The 24914-nt window shown below is 40.1% G+C and overlaps 1 long non-coding RNA gene across 1 annotated transcript; it reads left to right on the forward strand.

Annotated features, from left to right (window-relative positions):
* Positions 1-957: 957 nt before the first annotated feature.
* LOC137474361 (uncharacterized) lies at positions 958-15124 on the forward strand. Its single transcript, XR_010999319.1, has 3 exons — positions 958-1054; positions 8714-8793; positions 13756-15124. It is a non-coding gene; the product is annotated as an uncharacterized lncRNA (long non-coding RNA).
* The last annotated feature ends 9790 nt before the right edge of the window (positions 15125-24914 follow it).

Consider the following 24914-nt stretch of genomic DNA (forward strand, 5'->3'; position numbering starts at 1 on the left):
AGAACACTAGAATTGTTTTTCCATTATTTTTGACAACTCTTCCATTTATCCCCATGCCTTTGAACCAGGGATTTGGAGATTTTCTGTGCCAGCATGAAGAACTAATTTAAAGCATAGAACACAAAATTTTAGATAAATTATTCTCAGAATAAATTATTTTCAGAATATTTTAGAAGAAGATATAGTTCAAGAGATTGAGAGAAAATAGTCACGAAATGGAATGAAAAAGAGGAGGAGGTGTAGGCAGAAGAACAGCAGCAAAGGCACAACCAGGAGAGAGGGAACGGAAACTGGATGAAATCAGGAGATAAAAGCTTATAAATCTCTTTATTTTAAGGTACAAAAAATACCAAGTCCTAAAATATGATGTTTTCCTGGCAATGGCCACACTGTTAAGAAGTTTGCCTTTTGGAGCAAAAAGGGTGGGTGTGCTCAGGGGCATTTTTCCAGCCTTGTGCTTGATACCTCTTTTCTTCTGTGCCTGTTTCAAGCAAATGCTATTGCAAGCCACGCATGGGCACACACACAAAAATCATTTAAGAAAACAGAAGTAGGCTTTACTTGAGACAGCAAAAATTGAGCAAGCTTTGCATGCAGATGGCCTTCTCTGGAATCTCACTGGCTTTCAACACGTCAGCATGGCTCTGTGTGTCTCTGAGTTACTGTGACAAGAGCTGAGAATGGATGGGTGGCTGTTGTACTGCAGTTTTTGAAGGCAGTTTTCAGAGATTTGGACTATTTTGGACAGCCAGGTTTTAGAGTCTACTTTCAGAAGGTGCTTGACATTTTTGCTACTCTGATATTTTCTTCAAAGATGACAGAGGTTAAAGGAAAACCAGTCATAAAGGAGAACTTATGTACTTTATGTGGAGTTTGGTTTCTTGTCACATTGTGCTTGTCTAGGGAAATGTTTTTCAGAGGTTTGTCAGACCCAGCTTCATAACATGCATTCCAGCAGTGAGAAAGTGCTGTGATCAAGGGAATAAACATATTCCATTTACACTGGCTTGGCATGTGGCCTCCTGCATTGGTTGGAAAGAAGTGGGATCAGCAGGTGATAAAACAGGCAAATTTATTTTGATTGTGGTTTTACCAATTTTTTACTTTTTTACTTTTTCTTTTCCTTCAGATTTTCTGTTCCCTCGTTGGCTTTCTAGTGTCCTGGGTTTACTTTCTGCTCTCAGTCACTGGGCTCCCTGCCCCAGTGTGAATTCATTCAGCCAGCATGGTAAATGTTGCTGCTGTCAGAGAAGAATTTAAGTGACTGCTGCTAGTATTAATCATTGAATTCCTGAATCAGTTTTGTAAGGTAGTGTCTGGAGAAATGAGAAGAATCATATTTGTCTGACAAACTGCCTTAGCTCCACTGACACCCAAAATGAGCAGTTACTTCACTTAGCATTGACTGGGGCCTCTCATTTCATTTAAGAATGCATTTCTCTCTGAAATTCATGGCTGCTTTATACTAAGCATAGCTATTCTTTCTGTCTAACTTGAGTCACATCCACTGAATCTAGTAATGGATGAGGTACCAAAACTTTAAAGATGTGTCCCTTCAACATTGCTAAGAAGCAAAAAGTTGATGTGTCCATCAGCAGTTATTCTCTTTCCCTTGTTCTATTCAGTATTGGTACAAGAATTTCCCCAGACCTCATTTTTTGCATAATTTAATTGTGTTGTAACTTTTTATAGTAGAAAAGTATAGAACAATATTTTCAGAAAAGCAAGATTTCTAGGGAGAGACAACATTATATACTAGCCTTGCTGATATATTTGGAAAAATCAGGTATGATGCCAGGTTCTGAGACCCTGCAGGTGACTCTGTGCTTTGGAAATGTTTTATATCTGCTCTGATGAATGATGTTAGCTCTGCTCCAAGCTTCACCTTCTCTGGCCACCAGAGCTACAACAATGCTACTGTCAAAAACCACGCAGAGGATCATTCTTTCACCCCAGCCTTCCACAGGCCATTAAAAATGTTATTATCGTATGTCCCTTAAGATGTTGGGAGTGAAGAAATGTTTTTTATATCAATGGGCAACACATTCTCTCTAGCTCTCATCTGATGTTGGCCTTTGATCAGTCCTGCTTCACATCAGTTGTGATTATCCCAGTGCTGAAGCCAGGCTGAATCCTCCTACTCACTTCTGGATATTCCCCCTGCTCCCCACACAACCTACCATCAGACCAACAGCTTCTACTCTGTTTAGAAACACATTTCATAACTGTCAGCTTCTGGTATCAGCTTTTATAGACATGCAAAGTAGCTTTCCTTCCCCCAGCACCCATATGCTGAACCACCAGATTACAAAGATGCCCTTTTTAAGAGTTCCAATTTGTGAGGTCTCACTAAGTTGAGAATTAACTGCAAAGTGAGATTTCAAGCAGTTGCCCCTCTTAAGCAGTGCTACATGACTAGGAAAACTGTTTTCTTTGGCAAGACTTTTAACAGCTGGGTTTACCCTAGGTAGTGTGTGGTTGTGAATCTCAGACCTAAAATGTACTTTTTAGTTACATTTAGTTCAGTTCCCAAATGGTCTTTCAGGGAATCTTTCAGCCAAACTCCTGCACCTTGAATTGTATGCCTGACATACTGAAGGGAAACAGAAGTCAGGAGGGCAGCATTTTGTCCAAAGTCAAAGGGAAGGTGGGAGCCAGAGCAGAGCTGCACCATCTCAGCTCTAGGATGTGCACCAGGTGCTGTTCCTGAGCTCCTGAGCTCCCGAGCTCCTGAGCTCCCTCCCTCATGTTTTGTAGCAGCAACTTGTCATGGTTTCACAAGCTGGCTGCCTGGGCTCCTGCAGGCTGAGGATATGTGTTTCTCTCACTATAAACTAGATGAATAAAATTTGTGTTTGGGTTTCTATTTATGCATGACAATTTTTCCAGGATGAGGTAATATATTAAATGCAAATGTTTATATTAATGCACTCCCAGAGCTCCACTTAGGCCAGGAAGGTGAGGCATGTTTAACCAATCTGTTAGCTGCCTATGGCTATTTTCCTAAGGGTTACCCCAGTGGATTGTAATGCTCATTTAAATTCCAGCATCTTCCCATCTAGGACAGGCTGGTATCCTGGCTTCACTGGCCTCCTGTTCACACAAAAATCAAGCAGAACATATAGGCCTGGCTATATTTGCACTTAACCTGGATACAGATCTGCTGCTGGAAGAGAGGTGTGGCACAATTTAAAATGCTTTGGACCAGTTCTGTGCCAGGCTGTACCAGCAAGAATACACACAAACCTTCTAGGTGTTTTGATCAGTATGGTCATAGCGATTCTAGAGCAAAAAAAAAAGGTACCAAAAAAATCCCACACAAGCACAAACATACCAAAGCCCATATTTGTATTGTGGGCCAAACTTGATTGTCCTTAAAATGTGTTGGCAACAACTGATCAGCTAGCACACCTGCTAAATGTTTCATTTTTATTTAGAGCACAAGCACTCAGAAGTTTTAATGTTGGATGTGTTCACATTTCTTGTGTTTCTTTAGCCTTGTGCACGGACCCCCTGAGTTTCACTATCACAGTAACAGTGGTGCAAGATGCCTTATTCTCAGAAAAACGAACAGAGACTCTTGGGCTTTCCTTAGTTTAAACATTCAAGTTTATCCAGTTTTTTGCTGCATTTGTATGTCCTGAAGAAAGAGCAGGTAATGTCTGTAAATGACATATTCTTCTGCTGACCTTGTCTTCATCCCAAGTTGAGGATCTTTTTGACTGACTGGCCCCCATATTTCCAAATTTGGATTGGATCCATCAGGGCAAAGGCATAAAGGCTGTCTCCAGGTAGAGTCATCTCAGGCTGTAAGATTTCAAAACTTAAAATGGTTTCATCTCTGAGTGCTCCTTGGATGCCATTTTGTGGTAGCTTTATTAAAGTATGACCTCAGAGCCTGTAATTAATCCCTAAAGCATTTCATTCTTTGACGAGTTTTGCAACACATGGGACTTCACAATAATGGTGAAATCATTTCCAAAATGTCTGTATGAGTTCAGCTGTAACATTTCTGCTGGGAATATAGCGACATGTTTATTTCTGTGCTCAGAAAAAGGAAAATGCAATAGAGATGGATGTATTCCACCTTCAAACAAGGAACAAATTGTGAGAGTCAAAAATACCTGTTCATTTATATAAAATTTATAATAGCCTTCTGTAGTTAAATTCCCCATGATTTGTTAAACAGGGAGAAGTGCTGGGAGAACTTAATGATGACTTAATGTGAGAAGGCTATTGAATTTCTGGGACATTGTTCACAGAATTATCTACACTGTTTGAAGGTAACTATCCATATTGCTTTCCAAGACTGATTCATTGAGTGTAATTATTTCAGTGCAGGATTAGAATAAAGATTAATTTAGGTAATTTGCTGTCCAGGGCCAGGAGCAGATGCTTAGAAATGAGCACCAGCTTATGATTTCATAATACAGCTTAAGCCAAGATAAAAGCTCACTGTTGCCAAGAGGGAAAGGTTCTGCCCTTCTTTTCAGCTTCTGCACCCCCAGCTCCTGCCTTCATAAACCCCAGATGGCCTGTGCATTGCTGGTGCTCCTCCAGACACACAGTAAGCCAATTTACTGCAGTGGCAGAAAGGTCACTTAAATAATAACAAAAAGAAGTGCTTTTGTCTCTGGTGAGCCAAGTTGGCTTGCCTCCTGCTCCGTCAGGTCGCAGCGCCAGACGGAGGGGTCAGGCACTTGGGATCAGTGGATGTGGGAGGAAAGAGCAGGGAAGGCTGGACAGGAATGAAGGAAAGAACTAAGAAGGAGGGACTAGGGGGGAGTAAGGCTTCCAAGCTATGTCAGCAGTGAGACATTTATTTGGCTAAACCTTCTATTTTTGCCTGTTTGACACCTACTGGAAAATCCAGCTGGCCTTCCCAGAGCAGCATGTACAGTGTGTGGAAGAGCTCTGTCCTGAATGAAAATATCTCATTTAAAATCTATGAAGAAGTCTGTATGGGGGTTGTGGTGGGTTGTTTTAGTTTTTGCACATGTGCATTTCTTTACAGTCATTGTTCTTGAGTTTTATTGCCCATTTTATTGCTTGGTCAGTCAACATCATGCAATCCTTCTGCAGCAGTTCACAGTAGCCAGGGCTGAAGGCCACACATAACGTCAGTATCCAGAAATTGTTGCTTAATCTGAAAACACCATTATGTGACTTTTTAGTCCGTTTCATGTAATTTAATGATATGTTAAAGAATAAAGAACCCAGCACTGAACCTGGGAGCATCATGACAGCTGCCTTTCTGCTGTGTTTAGTTCATTGTTCTCTTTCCTAATTCTTAAACCATTATCAGTCCTTGAGGGAATCCTTCCTCCCAAAATGAGAGGCTGAAGAGCTTTCAATGAGGAGAACTGTTGCCACCTTTTTTGGAAGATGGTAAACTCAGCACTTGGGCATTGGTTGTGTCCCTGTGATGGGTGACGTGGATGGCTTCCCTGGACAAAATGAATGGGGATACATAGATCATACAGATAATATTTACTATTCATTGTCTTCTTTTCTGTGATTTCCAGCAGTGGCAGGGAGCCCTTGTTTAAGGTTGGTGACACACTGCCACTTTTCATTTCTCCAGCACTTTATCGGTGCTAAACTATAGATCACATGTCATGGCAGCTCCATAGCTGAAGTGCTTTAAGCTCCTGAATAAATATCATCTCATCTGGGGAGTTTTTCACGGGTTCAGTTTCTCAATTTGCTCCAAGTCATCCAGTATTGATTTATCAAGCTGAGGCAGTTCTTCCTGGTGAAGAATGTCTACATTGTAGGAAATTCATGGATACTTTTAGGGCCATTAGATGCTTCTGAAAATCTTTGAGGTTCTTCTGTAGCTTAGCAATATGTCCTGTCACAAACTTTAAATACATAGTCACTCTGGGGTGTTGTTTGCTTTGTCCACCCCTGACAGGCACGAGTCAGGGCACTCTGTCCTTTTTCTTTTTTATTTTTGCACATATTCTATAACAATAAGTTGAGGCTTTATTTTGTCCTGTAATGTTCTGAGTCTTGATATACACTTTGGTTGTGTTTTCAACTGTTGTTTTTCACAGAATCATTGTAGACTCACAGAATGGTATAGGTTGGAAGGCATCTTAAAGATCATCTAGTTCCAACCTCTCACCATGAGTTTTGTTTTTTTTTTCCCTGAACTGCAAAATCTAACACAATATAGACAGAAGTTTAATATAATGGTCTGGGTTTTTTTTTAATTAAGATTTCCTTTTATGGAATGGTTATGAGACAGTTCATGATATGACCATTAGATTACCTACTTAGTAGTTTATTTATTTTTTTTTGTTCTTCTGAAATTCAAACCCTAAATGCTTATGTAGATTTACAACAAGGCTACATGACATGAAGAGTGATGAACATAAACCAACTTCTGCTGCCTTTCAGCCTTTTCCCAGCAACTCAAAACCCTTTTCTTGTACTTTAACAGACAGATGCTTTTTTGTTTTACCCATTTCTGAAAGCAGAACAGGAATTATTTTATTACTCCCTCTAGCCTAGGTCAGGTGCTGGAAGTGGTCAGCTATCCAGATATTCAGCATGCCAAGGAAGGGAAGGCATATTCCCTGGACACCCAACTTCAGGGCAAAGAGATTTGTGCCCTTTGGCTTTGAGCTGCTCTCCTGAGGCTGGTAGGCACCTTTCTTCTTAGATGGATGGTGGGTACCCAGAGTCACAGACAGCAGCAGTTATTTTGTTCTGATAAAGCTAAACTGGAATGACACTTTGATTTGTTAGTTAAGCATCAGCATTTCACTTTTTTTCCCCTGGAACTTCTTTGAGCTTTGGCTCATACTGAGTTACAGAAAGTGCTTACTCACTCATTTCTTTCTTAAATGTCTTCCAGTCAGGAGCATAATGAATATCAGCCAACGTCATTGTGACAGTGTTGCAAATATCTCCAAATATTGCCAAACTGCCACACCATAGATTAAGATTTCATTGCGGAAACCAGAATTTAATGAGAATAGCACTCCACCCGTGGGAATGATTGGTCACTGGAATGATTTATCTGTTGATTGGAGTGGATACCCTGTAAACCACAAATATGAAAATCAAGGGCACAGAGATTTTTGTTAGTCTGTACTTGTTTCAGCCTCAACAAAAACTGTTACAGAAGAGAGAGATGGTAGGAATCAGATTGTATTATGACAGTTTTCTCTTTTTTTTTCTCTTAAAACAATATAAAATCTATCTCTTAGACTAGAAGTGTTTTTTTCTGAATAATTTACCAATTTACATTTTTTAGCATCTTTCTTCACCTCTTAACTAGAATAGTAGGAGAATAAATAAACAAAAGTTTTGGGCTTTTATTTCTGGAGGGCAGAAAAAATACACATTTCAAGTCAGAGTCAGCATCCCCCCATTTTTCATCTCCTTTTGGTCACCACTGGGGACTGACATATTCCTCTGCCTCTTCCAGGCATGTGCTGAGCTCAGAAATTCCACATCTCATGTCTGTGTCTAGAGGGAATTGTCATATGCCAAAGCTCACAGTGGAAAGGACTGGATTTTTACTGTGTTGGATATTTTTAATATCTAGCAGGATTGGTAGAAAGGGTAGCAAAGCAAACAAAATTAGTATGAACATCAAGGTGGAAATAACTTATCCAGCAGACTGAACATCTTTGCTGTTAGAGTTTTCTTCCTCCTCAAGTCTGTTTCAGTTGAAGCCAAAGACCCTCAAATTCAAATTTGAGCTCAGACAAGCTTGCAAATGAATTTATGGCTCATTCCATGATGCACTGAAGGAAATGCTAGTTCCAGTTCAGTTCCTAGGAAAAAGGCACACAGTGCCTCACACTGCCTGCTGTCACAACTCTTGTCACCCTTACCTCTGATCTCTCCCAGCCCACTCAAATCTTGCTGTTCTGTGGCAAGCTTTGCTTTCATACTGAAAAGTAATCTTTATAGGTGTTTACTTAAATGAACAAGATGCTGCTTTTGTACTTGTTCTGTGTTTCTCATACCATTAAATAAGTCATTTTCTGTTAATTCTATGATTCCAGAGATCAGTTCTCTGCCTTCCAGAGTAAGGCAGCTCCTGGAAGGCAGCACACAGCATGGCAGACACCACCTTGGTGTATTGGCTTGATTGTAGCTCAGCAAAGTTCTTACCAGGTTTCTGTAAAGACTTGTGGTTTTCACTGGTTGCCATCACTTAATTGCTCTAGTCAAGATTATATCCCTAAAACTTCACTGTTTCAATCAGGTTTTCCTGCTCAGAATACAAGATTCAATCACCATGTTCAGTGTTAAAGAACATGTTGACTCCCTTACCCTTTTAGCCCAGAAGACTAATCACAGGACGTGTCAGCTTAAAGTTCCAGTGGCAATGAATGTTTTTTTCACATGAATAAAAAATGAAGAAGTGTGTGCATTGCACCTTTTCAAGCAGGTGGTTTCCAACAACCTCAGTCTCTAACCAGCTGTTTTCTCTGTTCCCTTCTCGTGGCTTCTGCAGCAAACATGCTGCATTATTATTTGGAAGATTAAGATTTTGATGAGGGAAAATGGAAAGTCCCCAAACCATTCTTTGCCTGCAGCCTGCATGGCTGGCTGGGAAGCACAAGATGTGCCTACTTGACAGCTTAGTGGAAAGGCGAAGAGCCAGCCAATATATTTTCCTCTGGCAGCTGAAAACCTCTAGTTTCTCTTGCTTTCCTGACTTCCTTGTCTCTACTTCTGATTGCAGGGGTCACTGTGAACTAGTTCCACCTGGTTGCAAACAGCTGTGCTCTTAATTACTTCATTGGCCATAGAAGATCCCACCAGGTAACATTTTTGCTTGATTTCCTATCTCTTCTTTATGTTCCTCCTTATCTCTGCAGTGAGAATCAACTTTCCCAATGCAAGAGGTGGATGCTTAAAATAATAATGCATTTCATTGCAAAGGAATGTTTGAAGGGAAACAAAGTGCACTGTTCTCAGACATGCTTTGGTACTTCTTTTTGAATTACAGCCTGTAGGAAGGCATTGCTTCATCTATTGCCTCTGCAAAGCAGCACAGTCACAGGGTGGGATCACTCTGCCCCCTGGAATTGTCTGATTTGTGTTGATTATTGTCTTTTGTCTCCTTTTATAAAGCTGAATTGTATAGGGTCTTACAGTTATAAAGTCAAATATTATAGGTTTGTTATAGGGAGAAATTCATGAATTATAGAAGATATATATAATATGAGCAGATATAAACCAAGATTATTACTCTAAGGCATTCATTCATTTCAGTTCTCATAAAGTACAGTAATGTCAGAGATAGCACTAAATACACCTTAATTGCATGGTTAACCCAAACATCACCTTAATGTTCTCCCCAGTTCTACTATTTAGGTAAAAAATCTTGTACTATTAACAAATACATCCTCCCCAGTAAGGGTGGCTACCCTTTGGACTCGGGTGGAAGGTATCCAGAAAACAGGAAAAAACAAGGACTTAATTCTCCAGAATTGTTCCTATGAATCCCCTACATTTATCAATAAATAACTGGGACTATTAACTTAGAGTGGCAGCCTAATTCTTCTGGTACTTTTAAAGGAAAATATCTTTCCAAACAAGAAAAAAAAAAAAAAAGGACCACCAAGAGGAACCTCCAGGTACCTCCATGCTCTGCTGAAATAGAGTTGAAATTTTCCAGAAGTGATAAAAGGGAAATGAAATTATTTTTGCTGTCAATGAGTGGGATTTCTCAACAAGACTTTAACTTTGATTGCATTGAGAAAGATGCAAAATGCATCCAGCAAAATGCATTGGTAATAATTGCAGCTGAAAGTACAGCAAAACACAGGAATAAATTCTCTGGTTGTTGTGGTGTGCCTGTTACTGATTGTTTTTAATTATACATTAGAGCTAGATCAGCATCTGTCATTTTTGGGGCAGTCCAGTAGATCTTGCCTTAGGGCAGATGAATAAACTGGTTATTAGACTGAGGTGCCTCACAGCCCTAATTTTCCGGGATTGTTCACCATCCCAAGGAAGAGGCTTCTGCTCTTGTCAGTCAGGCTATGAATGATCAAGGTCCTTGGTGCTGTCCTGGCTGTCTGGAGCCTTCTTACGTGTCCAGAGAACAAGTGGGGCAGTGGGCAGGTGAATATTCTTTCTGCCTTGCTGGTTGTTCTGGCTGACACTCTTTTACCCTGACAAAACCTTGGCAATCCTGCCCACAGCAGTGGTCTGAGCCTGGGCTGTGGTGTGGACTGTTTTCCAGAGCTGGGACAAACAGGAATTCTGTGGTACACCTGTAGAAGCAATTTCACAATGCTTGTTCTGTGGAAGACAGCCACAAACTTGGGAGAATACATCTGCAAGTGTTGCATTCTGCTGCAATGCTTATTTATCTGGCTGGCAACACTGAAGTGTTCAGAGATTTAAGTTATGTTTTGAATTCACTTTCAGGGAGTTGCCAGAAAGTCCAAGAAAACCTGTTCCTTTCCTGTTTAAAAAACTCCATAGGCTATGGAATGTAAAACCACTGGAGAGGAAAGAAATCCTTTCAGCAGGTTACGTTTTCATGGATGCTATTTTTTTTCTGTTTTAAGTTTACTGATTTTTTTTTTGTTCCTTATACATGCTGGATAGGCCTACTAAAAGCTTCTTAAGCATGTGAAATGTTTTACCTACATAATTTCTGAGATGAAAAATGGATAGATGCTGTTAGCAGCTGGTAAAGAACATCTCACTTAAGGTTCATTTATATTGTTTGTGCCATCCCAATAAATTGCAGGGCATGTGCTTTAAAGCTTGTACTGGAAGTCAAACTAGGTATAAGTGCAGCAGCAATGGAGAATTATGTTTTACTGTTGCCTAAAACTTTGCATGACAAGGAATCTATAGCTGGATGGGCTCAAACAAGCAACTTCTTAATGAGATTCTTTTAAATGGAACTTATTTTTGAAAGAAGTGGAATCATATGAAAATTCAGCTTAAAAGTGGTTGCTTTCTTTGGTCTTCAAAATAAAATCATAGGGTTCAAGATGATTCACTACATAAATAAACTAGATTAGCAAAGATTGTATTGATTCCTTACATTTACATAGGGCTATTCATCTGGGGAAAACAGCATCCTGTGCTGATTTACATCCTATTCTCTTTGCACATGTACCAAACTTCTAAAATAAGTAGCAGATCAAATGCTTTTTACCACTGCAGAAAAGGATTAGAAAAGCAAAGAACTTCCAGGGAAGAAAAACAGAGGTACATGGAATTTTCAATGGAAATGTTTTCTTAGGACTAGCTGAGACCACACTACATAGGTTTTGGAGAGCTGAAAGTTTCTAAAAATTACCTCTATCCTGACTGGCTCCCAGGTAAATAAAACTTGTTTATTTCTATACTTATATTCAGAACTGGGCAGGCTTTGTCACAGGGGGTAAACCATGAGCGTGAGGAATTTGTGGAAGTATATCCCAGGAGCAAATTCCAGGAGTGATCACCTGAGGGTTGTGAAAACCGCAGGTGCAGCTTCTAGTCCCAGTGGGTCTGTTTTCAAGAACAGGAAGGCTTCAGAGACAAAACATTCCTCAGCACTGGGTTTGAGTTTGCTGGGTTTTGGGTTTGTAAAAGAATTCTATCAGACTGCCAGAGAAAGGATATTCAAGTATGTTGGCTGATGTGTATTTCCTGCTGCTGTGGGTGAACCAACCACAACCACAACCTTCTGTGCCGGCTTCTTTTTCTGCCTTACAGAAACAGCCTCTGAAAACAGACATTTCTAGACCAAAAAAACAAGGAAATGGTTGATGTTTGAAGCCTCTCTCTGCTCTGCTTCCCTTTCACTTTGCCATGCTGGTAACTACACACATTGGAAGACCATGTGACCTGCCAAAGAAAGCAGGGAATTATCTTGATAGCATCACTAGGGCCAAAGTAGAGGAGAGGAATCAACAAAAAATTCTTGATGGAGTGGATAGTCTTTCTCTCTTTTAACCTCATTTTACTAGCTGCTTTAGCAAACACTGAAGTTAAATATGAAATATCTCCTTGAAACCAATGCAGAATCTTAAAATGGGACCTTTGGCAGCAGAGCTGTCTAGGTAAGTAAGCTTTCCAGAGGGTGCAAGTGAGATTCCATGTGCAGTGAAGCACAGGAGCTGGCAGCCTCTGGCCCTCAGAGGGGAATAACTTAAAATCAGTGCATGAGTCATGGAGACAGGCAGATACAGATACTCTTGTTAGCTCTCTGAGAGATCAGCATTCCCATCAGGCCACCACCCTGCTAAGTCTTGTACACATTCTCAATTCAAAGCAGATAAATAAGGGGAAATTTGGGAAAATGGACTCGAAGAATTACAAACCTTCAGTAAAGGAAACACAGTGTTACACTGTTAATTTACTGATTACTTTCAAAGGTACTGCTCCAAAGTTTGGGTTTAGCTTTAAATATGCTGTGTTTATTTCAAAGCAGGAATTCTAAGGTAATGTAATTGCAGTCTTGTGCAGGGTTGCACATTCTTTCACAGACAGCTGAGTGTAGAGAGCCATTCAGGACAAGAATTGCTTGCTCTTTCTCTGTTGTTCTCTGAAAGGAAGTCTTTGACTTCCCAGAGGAAGCCCAAAGTTCCTGCCAGGGTAGAGAGCAGAGAGAAGGAATGGGGGAAGACTGATGAGAGTATTCTTCTGTGAACTTGTCTCATTGTTTCTGTAATCTGCATGTACCTTTGACTTTGTGAGCTCCCAAACATAGAGATTTCTACAATGCAGTATGAGGTTCTACTTTTTTTGTGTTGCCAAGAGAAAGAAATTCCTTTAAGGCCTTATGATAATATTCATGCAGCTCTCCTGTTCACAGCTGTTGTTTAAAGACAGATGGAATCAGGTTTTTGGACATGGCCAATGGTGAATAGTCACTCATTCTACCTGGTAACCTGAGTTATGTGTCTGTGAACAACTGAATTATAATATACACAGGGAGACAAGCTGATGTAAAGTGCAACAGTACAGTCCCAGGCAGGGGAAAAGAGCAAAGAAATTGCTAAAACAAAAGGAATTATTTCTCCAGAGTTTTAGCTCTCAGAATCTTTTGTCTGAGTCTGGTTTCCACACTTCTCAGAGGTTGTTCTGTTATTCCTGCTCAGGTCACATCACTTGTGCCTAGAGCTGGTCAAACAGGCTTTGACTGTCAGCAGAAGTGGCCAGATGCTCCCACCTCTGCTCTATTTGCAGGCTCCCAGGAGCACAGGGAAATGCTCCAGGTTAAAATCATGACATCACTAACAGTAGTCCTGGCACATATCTTCCAGATGATTTATGGGAACCAGCACGTCATGAATGGGAGTAGCACTCAATATCTTTCCTTCCTTCACCACTGCTGCTTCTGTCCTAGGACACATGACTGCTTTTTCCTGTCCAGTGGAAGGGAATCACATCAGCAGCTCCTCTAAGATGAGAGATGAGGTGGCTCCATTACAGTAGCCACCATGGTGTCACCAGAGCTGTAGACTTGCTTGGAAGAAGTGACTGTCTCAGGCCACAGAAATATCTATTTCCCCTTTAACATTTCATACATAGAATTCACTCTCACATGTAGGGCTTGTGAGATATTGCAGCCCTTCTAAGTCAGGTTATGAATTCCATAAGGAATAATTTGGAGTTTATCCTCTGGGATTTGTTCTCAGCACTTTACAATTGCTGTAAGTAAAACTGTACAAATAACTAACAAGTTACACATGGAACTTTAACTAAGATGTTGTCTCGCCCTTTTCAATTTTCTCTTTTTTTTTTCACATTTGTTCACATTTCTAGAACCTACAGACAGTAAATGAGATCTCTTTCAAGAAAAGCAGAATGCTGCTTCTCTTTTCCAATTTCTCTGTTCTTCAGGGGCAGTGAACTGACACTGCAATCAGTCAATACCTAACAATTAAGGTACAATATCATAACAGCAACAGTCTCTCATGCTGTGCAATTTGCTAATAAATCCCTTCAGTATCAGGCAGGTTATCTTAGATAGGCTGGCTTCCATGCCCACTCGTCCTGTATACCATATTTGCCCTAAAAATATCGTGCCAAAATTTACTCTTATACAACTGATCATGAGAAATGAGCTTGACTTTTGCAGGCTTAATATTGCTGATATTTCCCCCTCCTCCTCCTTTATAAGCTTTATTTCTTTAAGGGATCTAGTTCACTTTTCACAGTCCTCAAAAAATGTGTGGCTATTTCCTGAATGAAATAACCAGGGCTTATCTTCCTGGTAATGGCAAAATCAAATTAAATAAAAAGAACCCTGAACTTCTAGCTATTGTTAAAGAGGGCTTTCTCTGTACCACTTTCATATGCTATTCATGGAAGGTAGAGAAGTGGCAGTTAAAATCCACAGCATCCTTATGATTCCTTGGCTGCAGTTAAACTGCAGGAAAAGTTTCTCCTTTACTTCCTCTGAAACAATAATCTTCCAGTCTCATCAATGTTCATTTGTCTTTGCTGAACTGTCTGTAAGGCGAGGTGAATTTTCCAGACTTACCTCAGCCTGAGCCATGTAGAAGTTACTGTCTCTTTGAAATATGTTCTGACAGACATGAATTCTAATCAGGCACAAATGATTTTTCATTCACTGAAGACTTGAACCAAAAAAGCAAGAAGTGACAAAGCTCAATCCTGCTAATCTTCTTTCCTCACTTTGCTAAACTTAATCAGCAATTGCTGGCACTGACCTTTCTTTCCTTGACATCAAGAAAAAGATGCTCCTACTGAATTAATAACTTCCATCCTGATGAGGAGGCCTACACTTCTAGTCAAGTGTGGGATGCAGATAAGGACATGCATTCCCTCTAATGATCAGCTGCAGGTGACCCCATTGACACCATTTGTGAGGTGGACAAAACCCAGCAATCGAAATGCTGAAGCAGAAATAAAGTGGTTGTTACACCTGTGCAGACCTTTCACTTCAGGGAAAGGGGGGAAAAAAACTTTGCAGATGGAAACAGAATGAAATTACATTCTGAAAATTATGGGACTTCATTTTGTCAGGCACTTTTCAAGCCTAAATGGAATGTGTGCTTTGTTGCAAATTAACTAATAATACAGGACTTGGCCCTGTTGTGTGTGATGTGATGAATCCAGAAGAGCAGTGTACACTAATGTGTCACACACTGGCCACATAAAGCCTTTCTGATCTGCAGCAAGAAACTGCTGGTCATGGAAAAATACTTGTGATACAGAGTTTGAAGATATTATAATATAATATTTTAATCGGAATTAGTCATACTTTCTGAAAAATATATTTAAAACAATGTATAAAACCTGGAATTCTGACATCCTCCTTTATTCATAAGAGATTCATTCTGAAGTAAGCATGATGACATCTCATTACTCCTGCCCTGTATGTCTGGCAGCTGCCTAAAAGACCACAAGACTTTGTGATTAGAGAAGTGACAAGGGCAGAAAAAAAGAGTTGAAACATCTCTAAAATACATTTGCAATCAAAGGGGAACAAAATGTCCCTTTAAAAACAGAAATGAAGACTCTGGAATAGTGTCTCCTTTAGGTGGTAACCTGGAGAAATAATATTTTTTGCATGAAGTCGAACATGAGTCCTGCACAGGTGCTCTCTCCATATTCACCCTCCACAAAATATATCAAACCAGGCTGAATGAGATTTAACTGTATTCCGAGTGTTAGTGGGTTTGTTTTTCTCCTTTAAATGTGTCTCCAGTTCTGTTCACAAAATACTGACATTCTCAGTTCATAGTGACAGAAGATCTAAATAAAGACTTGTTGCAGGAAAAAAAACCAAACTGAGAAGATAGCAATCCAAGGCACATCATTATTAGCATTAGTATTAGTATTATTAGCATTATTCTAGTAATTAGAAAGCACTGCCGATTAAACTGCCTTTTTTTTTTTTTTTTTTTAGTATTTTTGCCATGATCCAGGAAAAGTCTTCCTGAAAAGTTCTTCTTGTAACCATTTCACCTGGGGAGACAAGGCTACCACTAACTGCAGGAGTGATGCTTATGGATGCATCATGGCTCTGTCAGGTCCAGACATCTTTTGTGGGATCTCATTTAAGTTGTTTACAGCACATACCTTTAGGTCTGGGCTCCTTATCTAACCACCCTGAGAGGTCAAGGGAGAGAAAAAGGCACTGACTAATTCACTTAAACTCAAGGGGACACTTAAGGAGATCAAGACTATCTGCTCACTAAAAATGTCAAATTCTGTCCAGTAAGCATGAAAAGAGTCCAGGGGGAATACCTGGCAAGCATTTAGACTTAAGCAAAATTAATCTCACCCTTCACTTCAGCAGGTGTTGCATAAATTAATAGATCACAGACAAAGGAGTAACCAGATCACATCCCCCATATGCCTCCAAATATGCTTGTGTGATAAAACAGTGAAAATATTATTCCATCATTCCAGTAGCTCTCTAGATTTACACCAAAAAGCCACCATCTGCTGATGCAGCCATAAAACAGCTGCAGAGGGGAGGTCAACATTGCTGGGTGTTTGCTGGCTGCTGTATTCTCTGTTTGTGGCAACAAACCAAATGGAGCACAGAAACCCAACAGGCTTCTTTGGCTTGCAGTCAAACTGTGAAATGGTCCCATCAGCTGGGCTGTAGCCAACACTGCTTCTCATGTCAGGTATCCAGGGAAGAAATCAGTCAAGCCTGCAATTTCTATCTTACTTATTCCCACCCTCTCAGACTAAGCCAGGCATTTTAAATGCATCACTCTCCTTAGCCACCTTTCCTGCACTGCTTGTGTTTCTCCCCCCATATAAATATATATATATATATAAACACACACACATATATATATATGTTCTTTGTCACACATAGCAATCTGAGTGTTATTACCATAGAAACTGTATCAAGAACTATATAAAAAAGGTATTTCCTTTACCCTCTCCTTGAAATTATTGTCCAGCTGCTTCAATAGACAAAAAAATATCATTCCTTGCACACATCATTACTGTTGAAAAGATTAAAACAGTTTGGCTAGCATAAAGAAAGAAAGATAGCAACCCACACACAGAGGAGCACCTTCTGCATGTGACCATCCAACCCAAATTCCAGGACATGGCCCCTTCCTTGGTAAGAAATGTCTCAGGATGCTGCTTCTCTCCCTCTGTCCAAGCAGCCCTGAAGGTGGTGAATAAAGAGGAAGGAAAAGTAAAAAGATGCTGTTAAAAACCAGCCAAACAAACAACAGTGGGGAAAGCTCTCTGTCTGCACCCTGCCTGTAGCCCAGGAAAATCAATCAGTCTCTAAACTGATTTCCAAAACAAGAGAAGAGACTGGGAAGGGCCAATACTTCAGTGTCTGAGCCATTCTTCAGTTCAGCTGCGCCTGTGTTATTGCACATAAGAATATATTATGATTTGCACTGAGGAGTGCTAGTTTATTATCCCAAACGATGTGTTGGATAGCTTCATCACACGGACAACAGATTCATTTCACTGGTGCTTACTTTTTGTGAGGCAAGTTCTAAGAGAAGCCTATTGCCTCCTGTACTTTTGAGGAAAATACATTTAGGCTGTTTTCTCCTAACTTGGGTCTTATTCGATAGGTTCTATGTCCTGATTGTAGCATTTTGCTGCCCACAAAATTGTACTCAAGGAAGAGCTGTTACAAACATTGCATCATAATAATCCCTGGATTGTTCAGCGCTCTACAGCGTGGTCGCTTTCCTGATTGAGGCCTCAGTGCTCTTTTACTATAAAATGATGTTAGAATGAGAATAGCAAATGGGGAAAGTGTTTCTCATTGATTATGAAGTTGAAGCTGTTTCAGGAGCAATGTGGGATAGTTTACCTTGTGACTCATGCAGCTATACAATTCAATAGCACCCGTCTTATCCACAATGCTGTAATCCAGTCACGCTGTTTTTCTTGAGGCTGCTGCATCTTTGTGTGCATCCACATTGCAGTGGAAACACTCATTTGCTAAAATAACCCTAGGTGTGTCATCCAGAGCTATGTCCTTGGCAATCTCAAGTTACTGTTGAAAGCTCTGAGTCCCTTCTGGCAGGCTTTGATTTCGCTCTCTGTGTCCCTCAGCTTCCAGGGAGGCTGCTGGCAAACCAGCTCCAGCTGCACTGTCCAGGCACCCCAGGCTGAACACAGAGGGCTCTTCAGGTCTGCACACTGGACCTTTGCTGGCCCAAGTGGAAGCCACACAAGCCCCACTTGCTGTGGGGAATTCTGTGGTGTCCCTTTTCCTCTTCTGCACTTCTTAAAAGCAGCAAGATAGTGCAGAGATGGAAATTTTCTTCTGACCTCATTTGGATATCAAGGCCAGCCCTCGTATCCTTAGGGAACAGACAAGTATGTGGGCTGAACATGCTGCCTGACACAATTTAACAAAAAAACATTTGGCTTGTAAAAGTAAATACTTGCAAGAAACTGTGCCAGCTATAATTCCATCACTCCACTGGCCCTATTACGCACTTCATAAAAAAAAAAAAAAATTGTCTCCCATTACTGCACACATCTTCGTTTTTATAACTCATACTACTGTCCCATTGTAGTCCCAAAACCTACAGGATTAGGAAACCCAACTCTCTCTGTCTTGGGATGGGCCAGGCCAAGTTGGGCCAGGCTGGAAGGGAAGTCACAAGGCCACTTGATTGAGCTTGTAGTTTCTTTTGACTTGGAGCTTTGAGGGCTTCTATTTTCAGCATGTTGATAACTTGACACCTTTTTCTGCATTTAGAATGGTTTTGGGAAATGAAGATGAGACACAAAGCTGGAGTTGGAGGCTTGCTTCCTCTGACTATCTATCAGATTTGTTTATTCACTTGTGATTGCAGAGTCTCTTGTTGTGGGTGAGGTTGTCTATGTCAGAAAGGATGTGATTTAAATTTTATATCCCAGGGTAAACAGCAATTACTCCAGAGACAATAAGCTCACAAAGCTGTGTTTTCATCACTCTGCAAGTGTAATTATGCCAGACAGATATGAGAAACGGGCACAAGAATTGGATCATTCAGAATTTAAGGTGATTATTCCTCAACAAAATGGTGGAAAAAAATGCTGATTATGATAAAAGATGTTCAATATTCGTGCTTCCAGAGTAGGGGAAAATATTTTCCAAGGAGCTATTTCTGGGGCAATGATAATTTTTTTTTTCCATCAATAATGCTGTGAATAATGCTTCTATACAGTTCTTTGTTTGTTAAAGTTGTTTAAACGCATTACCTTATATTTCCATATGGAAATCTGTTAACTTTTAAAATACAGCTTACACATTAAATCTCCTGGGTCTAAGGAGAATGACCACAACAATACAATGATTTATTTCTCAGCTCAGGTACTAGCCCACACATGCAGTTCTAAATGAAATGCTCTTCCTTTATTTTTTAAATATAAAATGTTCATATTTGAGCACCCAGAAAACTCCATTAGGTAAGACTACACTATGTAAAGGAGGTCAAAAGAGCCAATTTACCAGAGGACTCTGTGCTTTGAAAACTTCACTGCTCCTACTGTAGTCCTACCTTATGCAACCAAATACCAGTTACATGAAAAATTGTGATAACGTTGCAAAAGCTGCCAGAGCTCTGAGATGAGCTTTTGTACCAGTAACAATGAACAACACTGACAATAAGCAACACTTTTTTCCTGCTAGAGAAAAAAGAGCAACTCAGCTCAGCTAACTTTGGAAAGAACAAGCTGCCACTATGCTCATCTTGGAAAAATTTAAAGGGGCTTATGAGCTCACTCTGCCCTAGGACAAGCTCACAGGAAAGAAGTTTGTGATCCTTGTTTCTTAGGGTCTCTCCAATTTTGTTCCACCTGGAAGACAGAGGAGAGATGTGGTCTGAAAGGCCACCAATAGCAGAGTAATGACCTGTGGAGGGATGGTGAAGTTTTGTTATGGGGAAATTCTCAGCTTATCAGCAACTGGTTCACTACTAAATTGATTTGTCTTACCTTCTGCCTCTGCAGGATCTGAGAGCAGGGCAGGATGCATCTAGAGATGATAAGTTATCAGCATGCCTAACACCTGGAGTGGTTGCCTGTCACCTGGAAATTTTTCTGTTTAAATTTATGGACTTGGAGAGAAAACTTTCAAGTTACTCCCAAGACTCTCCCTCCGGATTTCCCTCCATCAATGTCCATAGGAAAGGTTTTCCCTGCCTTTCTGCTGTCCCACTGCTCTGACATGTTGGATTTTGTTGCACCCTGAGTCCTACTACAAACTTGAGGTGATAATTTACCAAAAAAAATCAATGAAAGAAGCATTACAATAACAGAGCTTTGAACTCCTTTTTAAAACTTTTTGACATGCAGAGGTCTCCCATTGTATATCTAACTCACAGGATGACTTCTGCAGAAATCCAGAGGCTTCATCCCTGGAGAACCATCCAGAGCATTCCAGCACAGAGTAGCACAGAACCTCACTGCATGCACACAGCTGTCTGGATTTTTCTGCAGCTGCTCACCCCAGTAGACTCTGGGTTTGTTTACTGCAGAGCAGGATGGACAAATTGCTGAACTGAAATGTGTGACTGAGATGTGAATTAGCATCTCCTGACTATTGGTCTGCAAGGAGCAGTTATTGTGGTTAACAGTGAAATATCACTTTGGCCTTCATGGTCTTCACCCTTTGTACTAGAGGGAGTTTACTTAACCAGGCTTGGAAATGGCAATTGCAATAAGGCAATGTTCTTTCACCTCCCAAAAGTAAGAGAGAAAGAAAGGGTTGTGGTTTTGTATCCTTCCCTTCTAATTAAGTCCATTTTGTGAAATTACCATAATGCCTTGGATATGCTGGGCTGCATCTCCTAATTGTTCTCAACTCTAGTGCCTTTAAGTAACTGTGCCTTGGTCTGTGGCTCATCTGTTGTACCTTTGTTAGGAGCCTTACTGAAATCTATGGCACAATTCACACCTACATCAGCCTATTCACAATTTTCTCTGTGTTTCTCAGTGCTGCTAGTTTCATCTTTTGTTATATTGATACAGAAATGATTGCTGCAGTTCAAAGTCCTGTGAACTCTTTCTTTTTTGTCATTCAGTCTGTTTTTTAGGTAGGACAGTAGCAGAGATTAAAATCAAATTATTTTTAAAGCTCACTGACAGAGCCAGGCTGTATCCTATCTCCTTTTGGAAGCAGAAGCACAAAGGTTATACAATTAAATACTCCAGAAACACATAGAAAAAGTCTTCCTTTGCTTTTCAGTCCTTTTGTGTGATTTCTTTCTCTCTTTCCAGCAGATTAATAACCTAAGTAGACACCCACAAAATCTCAGCTCCATGATATGGGAAGCTCTTCATCTACACTGGGACCTCAGTGAAGCAACTCATTCTCACTTGTGGCTTTGTAGAGAGACATCACTCTCAGAGTCAGAAATCCTTGTCTCTGTGAGTAGCACCAGGTTAGGTAACTCACATTTGATCCTGCCGCTGTTATTTTGCTGCAGGCCCTTAGCTCAGCTTGCTCCTCTGCTGGTCCTTCCTTGGCAGTGCACAGGTTTGGCTCCACCAGCACAGAGCTGTACCTTACTGCCAGGCCAAGATGGGCAGCTCTGAGTAATCATTTCACAGCCCTCTTAAACAATTTCAAATCATGTGAAATGAAGAAAAATCGTTTCAAACTGTGAAAGACTTTTTTTTTTTTTGCTTTTCCAAAAGTAGACTACCTAGCAAATTTTCCTGTAGGAGTGTTTCTAGTCTCAGCAGAGGATGTGTCCAGCACCCGAGAGCATTGGGAGCACCAATCCTCAATGTCTGGATTTTCAAAAAGCTTTCAGGGAAGCAGGTCAGAAACTGCCAAAATAATCCATGCTTTCCAAAAGCATACAGCAAGTTGTATATGCTAGAGAGCAATCAGGTCATTGCCTGGTGGCAGATGGGCTCCCAAATTCCTGAAACCACACAGTGACTGCTGTTTTATATGGTGCTTCCAGGCACTGTTCTTGCTTCCTCCTCTCTTCTCCTTGTTTTTCCTTCTCTGGAGGCTGCTGCTCATTCCAAAAGAGCAAATTTCTTGTGTGCAGGACCAACAGGCTTGTTCCATGGAAACTGTGTCCATGCTGAAGATAACACTCCACTTCATTCTTTTGCCAGATAAAGACCAAAATACTGAACATCTTCAAGATTGTTATTGCCTTTGTATAATCCATATGATTGCTGATTAAATCAAGGATATATTGCAATTAGAATAGAGATTAAAATCTCTGATTTGGCACAAGGAAAAGTGGGAGCTGAACAAGCATATAATAAGCAATAAGGAGCCAGGAATTTCCCTTGGGACTAAGTGCTCAGTTCTAAGAATATCCTTGAAAATTCTGACTTTCAGTTCCAGGCTATACACCTCCAAGAAGTGCAAGTGCTGCCTGTCAACACTACAGAGCCAGAAGAAATCCTGTTTTCCCTCCTATCCTATTACTCAGGGTTAGTCATAACTGCCCAAAATAAATGTAACTTTATAACATAAGGCCTTCACTATGCCTTGCTATCCATCTCTCTGGATTATTTATTTCCTTTTCTACCTTACTTGTCCTTCTTTCAGGTTATTTATTTTAAAGAAGTGTCTCAGGCTACACAGTCATGTAAATTAAAAGAAAATAAAACACTTCAGGCTCTTCTATTATGTTTTTAAGCGAGTGAGGAAATGCACAAATTTAAAACAATTGTCGGAAGCAAAAATCCTTACCAAGACAAGAAAACCCCACCCAAACTCAAACACTGCATTTTATCTCTTGCTAACATCACCATTAATAATCTTTAACCATGTTGGCAGAGAAAGTAAAATGATAGAAACCCTTATCAGAAGACCAGAAGACAAAAAATAAAATCCTGGAGGTTAAACCTTGACTTTTCAAGAAGGATGTCAAAGGCAAACTGCAGTAGCTGGTCTCTTTGCTCTATTGAGTGCTCTGCAAGAGGGCACAATGCCTGACTTTATTTCCATTTTAAAACAAACAAAAAAAATTTGTTATTTCTCTGGAATGTAAATGACATTTCCTTTACCATAGGAAATACAAGTACGTATTTCTTTTTATGTGCAGTTTTGTATGGTCAAAACTACCATGAAAGAGAAATATGTATTTTTTATCATTGTTAGTAATGAAACTTAAAGGTGTTCATTGGATATAGAACTGACATGAGTTTCACAAATGAGAAATTTGCAGGCAGGACATTGACAGATTTTCATATCCCACCTTACAGCAGCAGAGATAAATTGCTGCATTGTCCTGGATATTTCTAATATTAAAAAGCAGAAAGAGCAATCATTTCAAAGCCTGGAGCAACTTTGCCTTTTTCAGCACATGAGATATTCTCCCCTTCATAAGATTTTCACCACAGTTTCTGTAATATTGCTAAAGTTTCCCCACTGGGACAGTACAAGCCTGGATTAGCATTTGGGTTGAGGTCTAGATTATTACATTAGGGATGTTTCCATGCAAAGTATTTGCTTCTACGCAAATCCCTTTTTTATTTTCTTCCTTTATGACTTGGTTCTAGAAAGTTAACTTGAAAAAAAAACTCGACCAAACAAAAACCAGCAGCTGGAATATATTCTCAAATATGTAAATTTAATTTAGTTCCACTACAATCCTGGTTAGAGCAGCTCTGAGAGTGAGCATCTGATGGGACCAATAAGAAGCTATATGTTAATGCATATTCCTCAGTCTATAGAGGGACAGAGAAATTGGAAATGTGTACTCTTTAAAGGTAAAATCCACAGAGAGAAGCATTACCATTTACATTACTGAGGTGCCCTTTAGTGGAGATCCAAATTTATCTTACTGAATTACAATCTTTAGGCAATCTGTTCTCTCTGCAGGTCGGAAAGTGCTGTTCTGTATGCAACACAATGTTGCTTAGTTAGTAATATTCACAACAATGTCAAAAAGGGATGGCACTGTTATTATTACACACAGTTTTAGTCTTCTTCCTGTCAAAGTTGGGAATCACACTGGAAAAATTGAGATGGCACCTGGATGTGGTTTGTTTTACTCAGTATCCAAAGGCCAAATAATAAACTTCATGTGATATCAACTTCAGGCAGCTCAAGTGAGCCCAACTGGCTTTTGCAAAAGGTTGTTGAAGCCTCTTATCAACACATTTTCCTTCCAGATAAACATAACGTTAATTATAACTAGCAACTATCAGTGATACAACACAGTGCTGTAACATGAATCCATATTTCAGTGCTGCAGTGACTTTGGATTTGCCTCTGAGGTGACAGTGTGGAACCAGAGCTCTTCCCAGGGTTTCTGTGCTGTCACATGGTCATCCATCCACTACATCCATTCATCTTTTGCTACAGCCCTGCCCAAGTGTGCCCCACACATAATTTGTCTGAGTGAATGGTGCCTGCTCCTGAAAAATCAGATAAAATGAGGTTATCCAGTGAGGTCTTCCCAGTTGTAAAATGAAGTCATTAATTTAGTCACCACATTAGAAGATGTTTTGTACTCCATGAAATCAAGTTTCTTATCAAGTTTCTTACCATTTTCTGTCTTAAATGTATTTAATTTAGTATGCTGAATTCTCTACCAAGTTGACAATGCCAAGGCATCATTCATGCTCCACGAGCTTCACTTGGGATTGCTTTATTTCGCCAGCTTGGCAAAGTCTAGTTGTTTCACTAAGTGCCTTTCTATTTGCTTCATTAAGTGACTTTCAGATCTCAGCATGTACCTAATTCTCCACCCTGCAAACTGGCCTGAGGTCAAGGAGCTGATCATTCTTCCTTGTGTTTAAGCATTTTGTCTCTAAATTTCTATCTACAAAGAGATTTCCTCATTCTGTTATTAAAAGCAGCAAGGAAGCACATATTTCTCTTGGCTCCCACCAGCTGCAGGGAAATTACCAGGTCCAATGTCACACATCTAAGTGATCTAAGTGATGGCTGCAAGAATTGGAGCCCTTTCATCCAACTACACTGCTGGATGAAACCCTATAACTCTATGCTTGGGATCCCTGAGTTGATATCATATGAA

This window comes from Anomalospiza imberbis, chromosome 5 (genome assembly GCF_031753505.1).
Source record: "Anomalospiza imberbis isolate Cuckoo-Finch-1a 21T00152 chromosome 5, ASM3175350v1, whole genome shotgun sequence".
Taxonomy (NCBI): domain Eukaryota; kingdom Metazoa; phylum Chordata; class Aves; order Passeriformes; family Viduidae; genus Anomalospiza; species Anomalospiza imberbis.